This window comes from Sinocyclocheilus anshuiensis, unplaced genomic scaffold, assembly GCF_001515605.1.
Source record: "Sinocyclocheilus anshuiensis isolate Anshui unplaced genomic scaffold, SAMN03320099.WGS_v1.1 scaffold389, whole genome shotgun sequence".
Classification (NCBI taxonomy): domain Eukaryota; kingdom Metazoa; phylum Chordata; class Actinopteri; order Cypriniformes; family Cyprinidae; genus Sinocyclocheilus; species Sinocyclocheilus anshuiensis.
In genome coordinates, this window is record NW_015536494.1 from 1,319,521 (window position 1) to 1,335,290 (window position 15,770).

Consider the following 15,770-nt stretch of genomic DNA (forward strand, 5'->3'; position numbering starts at 1 on the left):
TATATAGGGCTATCAGTTTTATGCATTAACTTAATTAATTAGTTATAAAAAAAATAACGCGATTAAAATATTTGAACGTAGTTAACGCACTAGCCCCGCCCCCAGACCTGTACATCATCTTACATATTTTCATACAGTTGACAGTTGACAAATATGATGCAGGGCAACAACTCCATAAATGCAGTTATGCCCTAAAATTCAAGATATTGGTGCAAAAATGCTATAATTTGTCTCATATTTATATCATACGATATTACATGAGCAGGGAGAACAGTAGGCTATTACAGGAGTGCTGATTTTGTCCCAAATATAACGAGTGCAAATGTGATTTTATACAACAGTTCAGTATAAGAAGTTGATATTGTGTTATATTGTGTTAGAAATAAGAAGCTGACATTGTGTTATATTTTAAACACAATAGCCTATTATGTGTTTTTGCTCAATTTTGCAAAGAATATATTACCTTTAAAGCCATAGCAGAATTGTTGTGCATCTTCGAGCAACACAGCGGTGTTTAGTTTCTGAATGAATCCGCGTTTTGAACGAATTGTGTGAATCAATGATTCAAAGGCCCATTCATAAAGACAGCCCTTTACTTCATTCCTGAATGAATAAGCCGTTTGAACGAATCAAATGAATTACATTTACCGCCACTTGCTGGCAGATTTAGTTTCTTATTTAGAGTATCATTTAATTAATTAATTAATAGTTCACCTAAAAAATTTAAATTCTGTCATAATTTACTCTCACGTCCCTCATGTCGTTTTAAACCACTTTTGTGGAACATAAAAGAAGGTATTTTCAAAGGCTATAGAATACCCTTAAAGGGACTTCGGTAGTTTGAAGACTGTAGGTAACAAAGCTGTTTTGGTTACCAATGACTTTGATTGTATGAACAAACAATACTGAGATGTTTCTCAAATTATCTTCTTTTATCTTCCATAGTTTATGTTAGTCCGTTGTAGCCTAAATGTTTGTGTAATAAAATAATTATATATAATTATAAAATAAAATATTTCTAAAGCTACAATTTGTAATGTCTACTTGATACTTTCTCATTTAAAAAAAATATCTTTAAATAATCTTTTGTGGGTATTTTCAGTCAAATTTAATCTGCGATTAATTAGATTAATTAATCGAAATATCATGCAATTAATTAGATTAAAAATTTTAATCGACTGACAGCCCTAATACACACCCACACACACACACACACACACACACACACACACACACAATTTATCAATAAATAATTAAATACAAAAAAGTTTATAGAATTATCTTACAATTAAATTAAAATAATATATAATTTAAAATTGGTGGTCCATAGTCCTTATTTCTTAGTTCAATTTATTCATTTGAAATGACACAAAAATCAATATCATTCATAATCAATAGATTCAAATGCTCATGATAAATATTATCTGGAAAAAAGCTGTAGCTGCATGCCATGCTGTGGCCCTGTTTAAAAAAAAAAAAATATATATATATAAAAAAGAATAATGGCTGTGATTATTGTCTTAATTAGGAGAAATACAGAGTTCTGGCATGAAACTCTAGATGGCGCAGTCCGATAGGTCTAACTCAATCTGACCTAATGACACAGCTTGCTTCAGAAACCCTCCACCTTCCCCAGCTCCACCTGTATAGATCTGCTACGAGGTGATTCATGTATGCTATATGGGGTTATTTCATGTTATATTTGCAGCAGCAATATTTCTTACATGCTCACAGCAGCATGTTGTGGATGTATTGGCAGTAGCAAGTCTCGGTACTTGCTCTGCCGCAGCAGCAGCAGCAGCAGCGTAGCAGATCTATTCCGCCAAGGCCAAATACATTAACATTGTCATGTACATTACCATGCTAATCCCTTCGAGAGTTGTCATGACAGAACTGTATATCTTATTAGTTGAGAAAAAAAATCTACATATCTAAGGAAAAATATATATGCATAGTTTTTTTTTTTTTGCAATGTAGCAAAATCATCTTCCTGTCATTCTAATTCACGTTCCAATCCTACATCCTTGAAGCTAATTCATAATTTTATTCAGTCCTGATTGATAGATGCCATCAAGAGCTATTACCTGCTTCCATATTTGTCTGAACAGATATTCATGCAATGAAGATAAATTATGTTGCACCTCTCAAAAAACAATGCACATTTGTATATATTAATGCACAGATGAATTAAAACAGAGCTGACCTGAATCTGTAATAGGCATGATAAATTCTTTACAAGCCAGCGTGAATCTCTTGTTTCTATTGTTGTAGGTTTAGTTGTTTTCCTCTCAACTCCATCCAATCGGGTTACAAACTACAGAACAAAGGAAAGGCAGAAAGCAGTCCTATTTTCTCTTTTCAAATGGAGGAATTAATTTGCTTATGAGGTTTTGCTTTGTAAGTAGTTTGTCAAGGCAGTCAATGAGCCAGGAACCATTGATTCTGAATCTGTTCTGGGTTTTTAATCAACTAATAATGGCTTTATTTAGCTTCTTTGGTGTGTTGTTGTGTCCATTTCTCTCACAGGATGCGCATGGCTCTTTGAGATGAGATGGAATTAGATCCTAACACATCCAACCCTCTAATTGTATATCTTGGTGGGGTTCCATTAGCCCAAATCAAAGTGGATGCCGACACACAGTTACACAATACCACGGCTAGCTGCGTCTCACAAAAGACGACCAAAATCTGCCACAGACTGTGCTTTCTACAGACCATGCAAACCAACTCATTAAAAGATGAAGCCGACAGCATCCTCCCAAGCAGTTTGGTATTATACAAGTGAAATTAATAGTGTAAAACAAGCTACTGGAAGAAGCTGTCAGCTGGAGTCCTCAGAGCTCTGCTGTAATCACACGTGTTAAACCTTACAGCAATGTGCCTGTTTAGAAGAGATGCTAGCAACTCGTAGAGCACCACATCACAAAAATCAGAGAAAAAAAAAGAGGTTATTGTTTCCATTCAAAGAATCCTGTAAAAAAGTATCACAGTTTGCACAAAACTATTAAGCAGCATAACTGTTTTCAACATTGATAAAAAAACATTGCTTGAGCAGCAAATCAGCATATTAGAAAGATTTCTGAAGGATCATGTGACACTGAATGAATATTACCAATGTTTATGAAAGAAGTCTCTTATGCTCATCAATACAATACACAGTAAAACAGTACTATTATGCAATATTATTACTATTATATTATTAAAAAATAACTGTTTTATATTTTAAAATACATTAAAAATGTACATTTATTTTCCTGTGATGCAAAGCTGAATTTTCAGCATCATTACTCCAGTGTTCAGTGTCACATGATCTTTCAGAAATCAGTCTAATATGCTAATTTGCTCACTGGTTCTCATATTGTCAATTCTGAAATCAGTTTTTGCTGCTTCATTTTTTTTGTTGTAACATTATAGATGTCACTTTTGCATTGCAATTTAATGCATCCTTGCTGAATAAAAGTATTCGTTTATTTTCTTTTTTTCAGCATATTAGAATGATTTCTGAATGATCATGTGACACCGAAGACTGGTGTGATAATGCTGAAAATTCAGCTTTGAATCACAAGAATAAATTACATTTTAAAATGTATTCAAATAGATTTTTTTTAATAATAGTCATAGTAATATTATTATTTTAAATAATAATCATAGTAATAATATTGCACAATATTACTGTTTTTATTGTATTGTATTAGCTAGCATAAGAGACTTTTTCAAAATCTTAACATATATATATATATATTTAATTTTCTTAGCATGTTGCTATCTGGTTAATAGGATTTTCATAATGACATTGAAATTGTGTTTGGTGTGGTTGTTCCTTACTGACCCAAGTTCAAGGAGTTCACCAGCAAGTCTTTAAATATGCCTTCCTTCAACGTAGATGGGATTTTTGTCACTTGTATGCCAGTTTTAGCATCTTCCTGGCAATAAAATAAAATATCTCAAATCACCTCTCATCAACAAGATGCACATTTTAATGAATCATTTATACAGCTCGAATGATTCAAGACGAGTTATGTTGTAAAGTTGAATATTTAGGATTAGAGGTTCAAATGCTAAGCACAGCCAGAAAAACAGCAAGCAATACATTGAGCAAACCTCATATCTGTATAAACGCAGTGCTTTGTTTGGCCCAGTTTAAAGCGAACAAGTGCTTCTATAGATACAGGCCTCTGTCTTGAGATTGCAGGTGCACATGCAGCTGCCAGAACTTTGGGAGGAGTTTTATTTTTTTGTCCTCTTCTCAGCTGTCACTCAAGATGATGGGCAGCTGCGGCTGGAGATGCACAGAGGCTGCTGTCATCCACCATCACCATCACCCTCTTTAACGATGGAGGTGTGTGTATCTGACACTCAGCGGGGAGAACGTGCAGCCAGGATTCAGTGAAATGCTATACAGAAACTTTGGGGCAGTAATGAGGAGATTTGACATAACTGTAATATTAACCAATGTGCAGCGCTGTTTCTGGATTGGAACACGGTAAAGCAGTGAAAGAGGTGTAGGCCGGCAGCCTGCAGGGTTTTACTGTAACAACAAGAGCACAATCAGTATCCTGACATGAACTCAAGGCACCGTGGAGCCATATGACAGGGACATGTCTGTCACACCTAATGGAGCAAATATCAGAAATATCCACCCCACTTTATTCACCAAGGTAGAATTGCGCCAGCCGTCCGTAAATGGGGTTGTAAAGTTCACACTAATAACTGTTAGTTTGTAACAAATTGTACTTAAAGGAACAGTTCACCCAAAAATGAAAATTTGCTGAAATAAGTTGAAATGACAAATTGCTGAGATGAGTTTGTTTCTGCAACAGAACAGATTTGGAGAAATGTAGCATTACATCAATTGCTCACCACTGGATCCTCTGCAGTGAATGGGTGCCATCAGAACACCCTAAACAGGTGATAAATACATAATAATCCACATGACTCCAGTCCATCAATTTATGAAGGGAAGCTGTGTGTTCATAAGAAACTAATTCATCTTCAAATCATTGCTTCCGGTTAAAAATGTGAGTCCTCTATGCATAATACTGCTTTTTCTAGTGAAAAAGTCGTCTTGTCTGAACAAGGAGAGAAGAATGCACAGATCAAGCACCGTTTGCCAGCAAAAACAGTCCAAAACAAACATGTCGGTGGATTTTGATGTGTAAGGATAATAGGGGATGGACTTTTTCACTGGAGGAAGCGTTATTATGAATTATGGACTGGTATTTTGACTTGTGGCTTATTGTGATGTTTTTATCAGCTGTTTGGACTCTCATTCTGACGGCACCCATTCACTGCAGAAGATCCATTGATGAGCAAGTGATGTAATGCTAAATTTCTCAAAATATGACATAATATGTATGAGCAACTTGCTAAAAACCACTCATCTTAGAAAGCTCATAGAAATGTCTGACAACCTACAGCATCAGCAGTGTTATTGTTAACAAAAACTAAAACTAAAAATCATATTTGTTAATTGAAATAAACATAAAATATGAATATTATATGAAAAACTTAAAATTTAAATAAAAATGAGAAAACTAACTCGGCAAGTAACTGAAATTAAAAAATGTTTAAAAAGAAATAAGCTGAAGTTGAAGGATTAAAATTAAAACTGAAATAAAAATTAATAGAAAATAAAGCTAAATGGAAATACTTAAAAAAAAAAAACTTTAAAAAATGAACAAACATTTTCTAAAGTACATCATCTACAACTTTAAATAAAAGTTACAATGAAAACTATAAATATAATAACTAAAAATATAACTAAAATATAACAATAAAAAGTAATTAAAAAATTCATAAATACTATAATAGTGCATAAATTATACTAAAATATAATACACTAAATCACAGCAGCAGCGGGTTTCGCACATAATCACCACTCACATTTTCCATTCTAGGTCACTTTAAACTTGGCCAAGTACAGCACTGCACTAAGTTTAACGACAAAGAGCCTATATGGGCATTGTGAGAAGTATATGAAGTGACGGTGCTCTCGGGATTATAAAGAAAAAGGGAAGAACAATTCCCATACTTTGTCTTTATGTACCTACAGTATAACTCCATTTACACAGTTCCTCCCTAAAACAATCAATTTAACTGTATCTATTCACTGTGGCTGATAAGCAGCCATCAATCACAATGAACGTCCTTTGATGCTGGCATAAATGAAATATCACACTAATTGAATCATGCGGTTACGACATGCCAGTTTGTTTTCCTTTACACTGCAGGAACAGACTTCAACAACAAAAGTACACGACAATGTCACATTTACACTTCACGGCACATTTCTTCTGTTTATCATGTGTTTGCATGATCTTTCGACGTCTTTAAATGAAACAATTAAGTAACTGTGCATAAGGTCAAACGCTACACCCACACCGGAGCAAAATTGAATTTCAAGGGTGTTTTCTTTCATTTCCATTCCCATCCTCGGCCTTTAAGACACAAGAGTGTCTGTTCTTCTACCATATAAAAAAAAGAACCCGTTATCAAAAAGCATTAAGATATGATTAGAGTGACATTTTCTTAAGAAAAGCAAAAGAGTGTGAGAGAGAGAGATGGAGTAGAAGAGCACAAGTGTGAGACAGACGGCGTCGTGAAAGGAAAGGAGAACTCCATACTGCAGATCGTATCAGTCACCAGCATACATAATGATCTTTGAAGCAGCTTATTACAGAGTACACTAAGAAGACAAGTGGGTCGGTGTACAGATCAGAGGAGAGCGTGTGAATGCACCTGCTAGGTTTTGCTATCGTTGGGACGGTGTCAGTCAGCGTTAAGGCCTGCCAACCGAGTGGCTCCCCTCGCTGTTTTAATATCAGACAGGTCTTGTCTTTCAACATCCGGGGGGACTAGTTTAAATTCGTAGAAGAAGATTTTGCGATTACGCTCGTGCAGAGCAGAGAGGGAATCTGTGACACTGATGGTATATAAGTGAACATGAATTTGAAGCGCATTCTTTCCAGACAGTTTGAGGAGAGCAGGTGCTACAGACGTATGAGCCTTATTGCACATCGAAGAAAGAAAAGTTTGTTCATCAGAGTTATAGACTGACGCCTTGCTGATGGACTCAAATCATGCATGTAAACCCAATCATTTTAAAAGTAAAATGTCATTTTCATACCTTTCTATTTAGTCCTGATGACCTGCTATGATATGAAAGCAAGCAATTTTATTTACAACGGACCTTCAGTTTGATAATATGCAGATTGATTCTGCACAAAAATGTAGTAGCTTCTTTGCTTTCTTTGCAACTGAAGACAGAAAGACATGAACATCTTGGATGACATGGGAGGGTGAGAAAATTATCAGGAAATTTTAATTCTGGAGTGAACTAATCCTTTAACCACCGTAAACCAACCTAGACTACCATGGGAATCCATTTCCAACAGTTTTCCACTTTTTCATTCTCTCTGCTCACCATCTCATTCTTCCTTTCCTTCCCAAGCACTCTTTGGAATAACAGATGCAGATTCTGGGCACTGATGTGGGACAGTGAAGTCACACCCTTCCTGGAGCACGTTCCCGCCAACCGTGGCATCACTCCGCATGTCTCCTGCTGAGTTAAGACATCTGACCTCTGCTTAATTAAAACACCGCACTATCTACAGCTCTGCACAAGAATCAGGGAGTTTGAGAATAATTCTGACTAACCGCTAATTAAGATTTGGCAGAACAACAAGAAGACACTTATGAAAGAGGAGTCTATTTTTAGAGATGGAGAAAAGGGACTCAGGTAATGTTTAACAAAAGTTTGTTGGAAGTTTGTTATGGCAGCCACAGAAGTGAAGACTTCCTGTCTAAGGACTTACTGCATTTATGTAAACCACAGTTCAAAAGTTTTTTAAAGGGGTCCTATTATGCTCTTTTACAAAGTATTGATTTTGTTTTGGGGGTGTATCTCTTAAGCTCACCAAGACTGCAATTATTTAACAGTAATATTGTGAAATGTTATTAAATTCTATATTAATATATCTTTAAATGTAATTTATTCCTGTGATGCAAAGCTGAAAGCATTATTACTCCAGTCTTCAGTGTCACATGACCCTTCAGAAATCATTCTAATATGCTGATTTGCTGCTCAAGAAAACTATTATCTTACTATTATCAATGTTGACTACTATTATCGAAGTTCTGGTGCTTTTTTTTGTGTGGAAACAGTGGTACATTCTTGCAGGATTCTTTGATGAACAGAAAATTCAAAAGAATAAAATTTACTTAAAATGGAAATCCTTTGTAACATTACAAATGTCTTTACTGTCACTTTTGATCAATTTAATGGGTCCTTGCTGAATAAAAATATTAATTTCTAAATTAAAAAAAAAAACTTACCCCAAACCTTTGAGTATGAAATTAGAATTAAAAATGAAAATACCATACAAATAAAATCTCCTCAGAAGAAATGCACAAAAAATTAACTTACAGTTGATTTCAATATTTTGTAATTAGCATGTAACTAAGCTAAGTATGTATTGAAATATAATATCCACACACACAAATATTGGGTAGAGTAGTCCATTTGTTTCTAGATAAATTTTTATATGCATTTCTGCAACTGTATAAAATTATTACAAATATTTTTTATAAACATCTGCTTGATTTTTTCACTCAGATATTTTCCACTTAAAATAAAATATAGAAATGTTGTGCAACTGAAATAAATAAGTTGAAGTTGACTACTACTATGTGTACTGAAATGTCTAAAACTAAAATAAAAATTAATTATAGTCATTTATAAATATAAAAAATAACACAAAAAAATAAAAAGCACATACTTAATAAAGCAAAATTAAATTCAAATTAAAACAGAAAAGAAAAAAAATAAAACCTAATTCAAAATATTAATAAACACTGGTAAATAAATAATATCTAAAATAATAAAATAACTAAAATAATACAAGTAAAAATTGTCACTGGGGCAGTAACCTCAAAGATAAAGTATATATATATCCCTAAAAGGAGCATAGTAGTACCTTACCTGTACCATTTAGGTGTAAATAAGGTACAAAGGTGTCCTTTTGAGGATTCAATTTTGGCTCATTTTTCTGAGAGCATATAAGACTGACATGTGCCCTTCATTTAAGAACAAATGATTATTTGATTGAGATGATTATTATTGTCTAACTGTAAATAACTGTACAAACAGCACCATAACTCTAAGAGTAACTCATCTGTGTTTGTACATTCCCGCAGGTCTGGTAGCATCCCTGCAGTTGAAGCCGTTTTCTTACACCATCTTGTGCTGGCTGCCTCAGCGCCATTGGCTGTCATTCAGTGCCGACGCTTGTGAAGAGGATATCATTATCATGTGCTTGTCGCAGTAAGCTGCAGATTTGGTTAAATATAGCGATGATGTTTCCGTTGCTTTTATTTGGGTGGAATAAAGCCGATCCCTCCCATGACCGTCTCGATCTCTTATTGTGTCGCCAAAGCACAGCCAATATCGACGCTGGGCTGAAAAGTGATCGAGTAGGGTCTTACACGTTTCAAAGCATGCTGGGAAACAGGGAACAGGCGTCAACCCAAAGTATTAGAGCTTACTAGACATGTCTGCATGCTTTTTGGCACTTCATAGAGAAACCTCTGATGTTGAGGTCTTTGCTTTGGCCGTACTGTAGTATTTTTGGTAAAGCTGATAGTGGGAAGCATATATTAATGTTTTTTGAATTATTAAAGGAACAGTTCACCCAAAAATGAGATATTTCACCATTATTTACTCACTTTCATCCGTATGACTTTCCTTTATCCATGGAACACGAAAAGAACTGAAATAAAAAATGCTAAATTAATTACTGTAAATAATTGTCTATTTTTCAGTGTGTATATTAAAAGATATCATCTAACCTGGTACCAGTTCTGTTGCTATCAAAACAATGGCACACAAAATCATATGCTCGTAACACATTTATCAGCTTGAAGATGGAGCGATAAAGGAGAGATTAATTTAGTGTGCGTTCCCACAATCATTATCATCTCCTCTGGTGCTGTAGTTTTCCTCAGAGAGCTTGTAAGTATCTGCAGGATCTCCAGCGCAGCACCTTTATATATTTATTTAGCTGTCATGTGAATCTGTGCAGATCATCAGGGCTGATAGTCAGAGCGGATGAGGCAGTAATTGTTCTCTCTGATAATGGCTGGCTGCCATGATGCCTGTGTGTTCCTGCAGTATAGGGCTTATAGGGAATAGAGATAGCAAACATTTCAGATCTTTGTGACAGTGAAATTAAGTTTTCAGTGTCATATCAGATATTACATACAGTGGGGTCTAAATGTAGATCACATTCTTTGTTTTCCCATTTAAAGGAATAGTTCACCCAAAAATGTAATTTTGCTCACCTTCAGGCCATCCAAGATGTAGATGAGTTTGTTTCTTCATCAGAAAAGATTTGGAGAAATTTAGCATTACCAGTGGATACTTTGCAGTGAATGGCTGCCGTCAGAACGAGAGTCCAAACAGCTGATAAAAACATCACAATAATCCACAAGTGATCCACACGACTCCAGTCCATCAATTAATGTATTGTGCATTGAAAAGCTATAGGTTTGTAACAAACAAATCCATCATTAAGGTGTTTTAACTTTAAACCGTTGCTTCTAGCCAAAATATTCATTATCCATAATGCTTCCTCCAGTAAAAAAAAGTCCATCCCCTGTTTTCCTCACATCAAAATCCACCAACATAATTATTTAGAACTATTTCAGACTGGTTTTGGTCAGTGCATATTTCTCTCCTGATTCAGACAGAGTGACTTTTTCACTGGTGAAAACAATATTATGGATAGAGGACTCTATCTATTTTAGCCAGAAGCAACGGTTTGAAATTAAAAACGTTTGGATTTGTTAATTACGAACATGCAGCTTTTCGCTTTACAAGGCATTAATTGATGAACTGTGAGTCATGTGGATTACTCGTGGATTATTGTGATGTTTTTATCAGCTGTTTGGACTCTCATTCTGACGGCACCCATTCACTGCAGAGGATCCACTGGCGAGCAAGTGATGTAATGCTAAATTTCTCCAAATCTTTTTCAAAGAAGAAACAAACTCATCTACATCTTGGATGGCCTAAGGGTGACTACATTTACAGCAAATTTTCATTTTAGAGTGAACTATTCCTTTAAACCTGGAAGTAGAAAGTAGAGAGACTTCGAGTAAATCAAAGAAACACTATAAGGTAAAATGAAGAAGACATGTTCAAGACTTTTGGTCACTAATGAAATATAAGCAAATTAGTGTCATTGACCATGTGAACAAAAGGTCAGATTTTGTTGCTTCCACTGAAGCACAACATGACTGAATAACATGGATCATTGGGTTTTGCATAAGGCAAAAAACAAAAAGTGGACGTACAACTGACAATTAAACCATACTTAAAAGTGCACTATATTTATTGCATTTCATAATCAGTGTGTTAACTGAAAAGCTGGTCCAATATTTGTAAATAAATTCCATTGTTTTTAAATTTTGTTATATAATGCAGTAGCAATTTTAATTATGGTTTAAGTGTCTGGGGTCACTCATCTATTACTTAAAATGGCTAATATAATCTGTCTAGATTTTTTTTGCATTAAATTGAATGAATAATAATACATTAAAATTCAAAATAAAAGCATTTTCTCTAGTGGTTTCAGACTTTTGGATCCTCCTAATGTTTAAAGCAGATTTGATTCAAATAAATGTGAGCATGTTTGCCTTACATATACACACCTTACATATACACACACACACACACACACACACACACATAAATACCTGACTCGTGAAAATGCAGATTTCTGTGTCAAACTGGATGCATGAGAACTCTTGTTCCCAGCATAGAATAGCTCTTCCAGCTTTTATCCTTTTTCTTGAACTCAGTGACATTTGGGAAAGAGCTGGCCCAGGCCATGTTTTACCTCCTCTGAAAGGAGAATATTAACATCGCGCAGAACTTGAGACACGGAAAATGTCCTCTCTGATTTCCGGGCCGATAAGAGCAAATATCAGCCTTTCTGTTCTAAACAGGATGTTATTGCACTGCTCTCTGATTTCACAAGACCACTGACCCACAATCCTCTTCTACTTTTATAACATTGCCATTTAAAGTATTTCAGAAATGCATCTGTGCGCGAGGATGTCACACGGGTCCTGCAAATATCAATATGTCTTTGCGGATAAAATGTACAGATCGCAGTTGAGGCAAAACTGCACAATTCAAATTACTTGCACGGAGAGAGAGAGAGAGAGAGAAAGAGAGAAAGAGCTCTTCAGTTGCTCAATAATGCCATCTAGCCGTTCAGCATCCAGACACAAAAGGAGATGCTCATTTCACCAGAGAGACAATAATAGAAATAAATGTGTGTATTACAGTGATCAGTATTTGTATTCACTGTGTCTTTTGTTCTTGGATTTCTCCAACTTCAATTATAAGAATAGCATTAAAATATCAATTAATGCCTTCAGTGGTAAGTAGATTTATTCATTCGAAATAAACATCAGATTGCTGCAATAAATGATTTCTGGAACGTAATGTAGCTGGGGATGGCAGGAAGCAGTTTGTGTGCGATTATCGGCTGACACGTGTTTGCAAATCTTTTAATTACACCGACGAGCAGCGGATTCAGAAGGTTCACAGGACGGACTGCAACTGCTAGAATCCAAAAGCATGTGTTTTATGATTTACATTCACCCCACATTCTTTAAAAACATTTCAGGACAAAATATTTGAGAAAAAGTGTTGCTCACAAATTCAGAGCAAAAACTCTAAATACTGCTTTCCCGAGAAGAAACATAATAAGAATTCACAGTTATTAGCCAAGCAATTTACAATTACAAGGAACTTAGCTTGGTGGTTTGCACCCGTAAACATGTCATTTCAAGTGTTCATAATATTATACTCTCTACATGCAATATGCTTGCAGGGTGTGAATAAAAAAAGTGAAAATAGTAGAAAGATTATGTTAGTGAGCAAATCAATTAAAGGAAACACAATGAATGCAATGAATTTAATGCACTACACAACATATGCATTCAAGAACATGCATTTCAGAATGAAATGTAATTCACTGCCCTGTAATTTTATTTAGTTTTTTAAATATTTAATATTTTGCCAGGTGTGTAACCATGAAAAATTGAAGCATGCCATATAAAAATGGCAATGCATATCCAAGAGATATAAATTAACAATCCTGAAATGGGTCCTAAAATGTAACGTGTAAGGATGTGTGTATATTTTTGTGTATATTATTATTATTAATATAGCATTAAGCTAAATGTGCTACATAAACTGTAAAGCAGTGGTTCTCAACTGGTGGGTCATAATTTATAGGTCTGGTCTGGAAAACAAATGCTAAAATGCAAATAATAAAATGCTATTAATATATTATTTAGTTTTAAATGCAAAAAAATCTGGCTGATTAATATTAAAAAGGAGCATGGAAATGCTTCCCATATCTTCCCATAATATTTGACATTGTCGATGTCAATGGCTTTGCATCCAATCAAACTCTACTGTATTTTGCAGCAATTTTATCTGTCACTGTAAGCTGCATGAACAGGTCGTGTGGCATCTCCTAATTCTCGAAAACCATAAGCAAAACTATGCAAAATTAATAATATATATATATATATATAATATATATATTGCCCACACTACATAAAAAATGGGTTCAATTGCAACCACGATATGTTTTGTGGGGTGAATCACTGAATGCTGAAATGAGAAAACATTTAAATTCAAAAGAAATTTAGACAGAAAATTATTAATTTTTCTATTTAACCCATGCTATGTTATTAATTGTGCACATTTTTTTTCAGCCTATGCACTTCATAAAAATTGTACATGTTTGCTTTTTAGGGGACTTTTGTTCATAATTATAAACATTTTTGGTACTGTGAGTAAAATCTGGGTCCTGAAGCAAAACCAGTTGAAAACCTCTGCTTTAAAAGACAATATATTTCATTATAAAGATCCCCATAGCTTGGTTCTCAATCATAAAACAAAAGTCAGCACAATAACACACCCTAAGAGAAACACAGGTCTGCTGGACTCCTTCTTGTGCATACAGTCAGCTTCTGAAAAGCTTCAGCAGAAAGATACTGTTAAAGAGCATGTAATACTTTCTTGATTTAAATGCAGTTTTTAATTGGATAGAGCCCCATTATTTTTCAATACAGAAAGGGCAGTGAGGCACGCAAAGCTCTTGAATATTTCTGCAAATCGTGTTCGACAGCATAATGATTAAGCATGGCACTAAATTTGCCTCACAAAATGAAAAGCAAACTTCATGCAAGGCGTAATTTAATTGTTCCCCTTCACATTTTCTGCCTCCCATTGTTGGAAGCTTTACGTTCACTGAGTCTCTGCACTGGTGCTTGACATGCCACTTTGTGACACATTCAAATCCTGTGACATTCGAGACACTTTACAGCACAAACATGCTTCTACCAAGGCACAGATATACATGCTGTGTTGCTGTGATTTACTCTATAAACCCAGCAATGAAGATCCAATGAAAATACAATTGTTGCTAGAAAGGTATTCAGCAATGTTTTCCTCTGCAAATAAAGACCTACTCGTAAAAGCGTATTTTTCACTAGTTCATGTATTAACAACACGGGAAAATGGGTTATATCTAAAACAGCAATTGTACCATTAAAAATCAGATATTACATTTTTTTATCATTTGAGTCTTTAGTGTAATTTGGGATGGTTATGATTGAGCCTTTCTCTCTCAATCCTCTGTAATACAGATAAATATTGCCATCTGCTGGCATTCATGCATGCATTCCCACTGGTAAGGAGTATTCTGAGTTAAATACAATTAAAGTCAACATAAAAAAATCCACTCTGTTTAATTTCTTAATGCATATTCCTGGTTTTATTGTGAATGAATCATAAAAATGCCTTCATAATGTTTTATCAAAATAATAACTTGCTCCACTTTCCTTTTCAGCTTTTTTAGGTTCTTATTATTCAACCAACCAACTGCTATTCTGCTATATAATACCAATTTCTTACAATTCAATCAATTCATGATACATAAAATCAAGCTCTGCCATAATTTTTTTTTTTTGTTTTTTTTTCACAAAACAGATTATGAAAGTAAAATGGTTTTAAAGTCACGTTTCATGTTGGACAGACACAGAAATTACTGTTTAACTGTCCCTCAGTTTGTAAAAGCAAAGGGAAATATGTACAATAATACACAGAGTACTGGAGAGTTTAAAAGCAGAAATGTATATATATATATATCTATTTTTTTTTAATCCATATTTCTATTATTCCATAAAAGTGCTATTTGATTAGTAAAGTTCAGGTTTAAAGTTCAGATTTACTGTATCTACTGAGATTTACTGCATTTTAATTACTACCACTAGTAATACTACTACATTTATTCATAGTGATTAATTTCAATCACTATATGTTACTATTTACAGCAATATAAATATATGAAATTAGTAAGAGTAGTATGACACTGCCAAAAAAAAACAACAAAAAAAAAACAGTTGTGGTTGCCAGATCTTTAACGTAAAAAACACAGTAATAAAGTTTTAGGCTTTTCCACAAGTCTGTATATATATATATATATATATATATATACTGAAATCCGTTACATTAAAAAAAATAAACCTTACTTGAAATAAAAAAAAAACTTAACTTTTAATTTCTCATTTTTATTTAACTTGATGTACTAAAACAACTAAAACAACTGATAAAAAAAAAAAAAGAGATCAAATGTTTAGTGTCAAACAGGTATTTCTGTGAATGGCAGTCTTACACTTTTTCA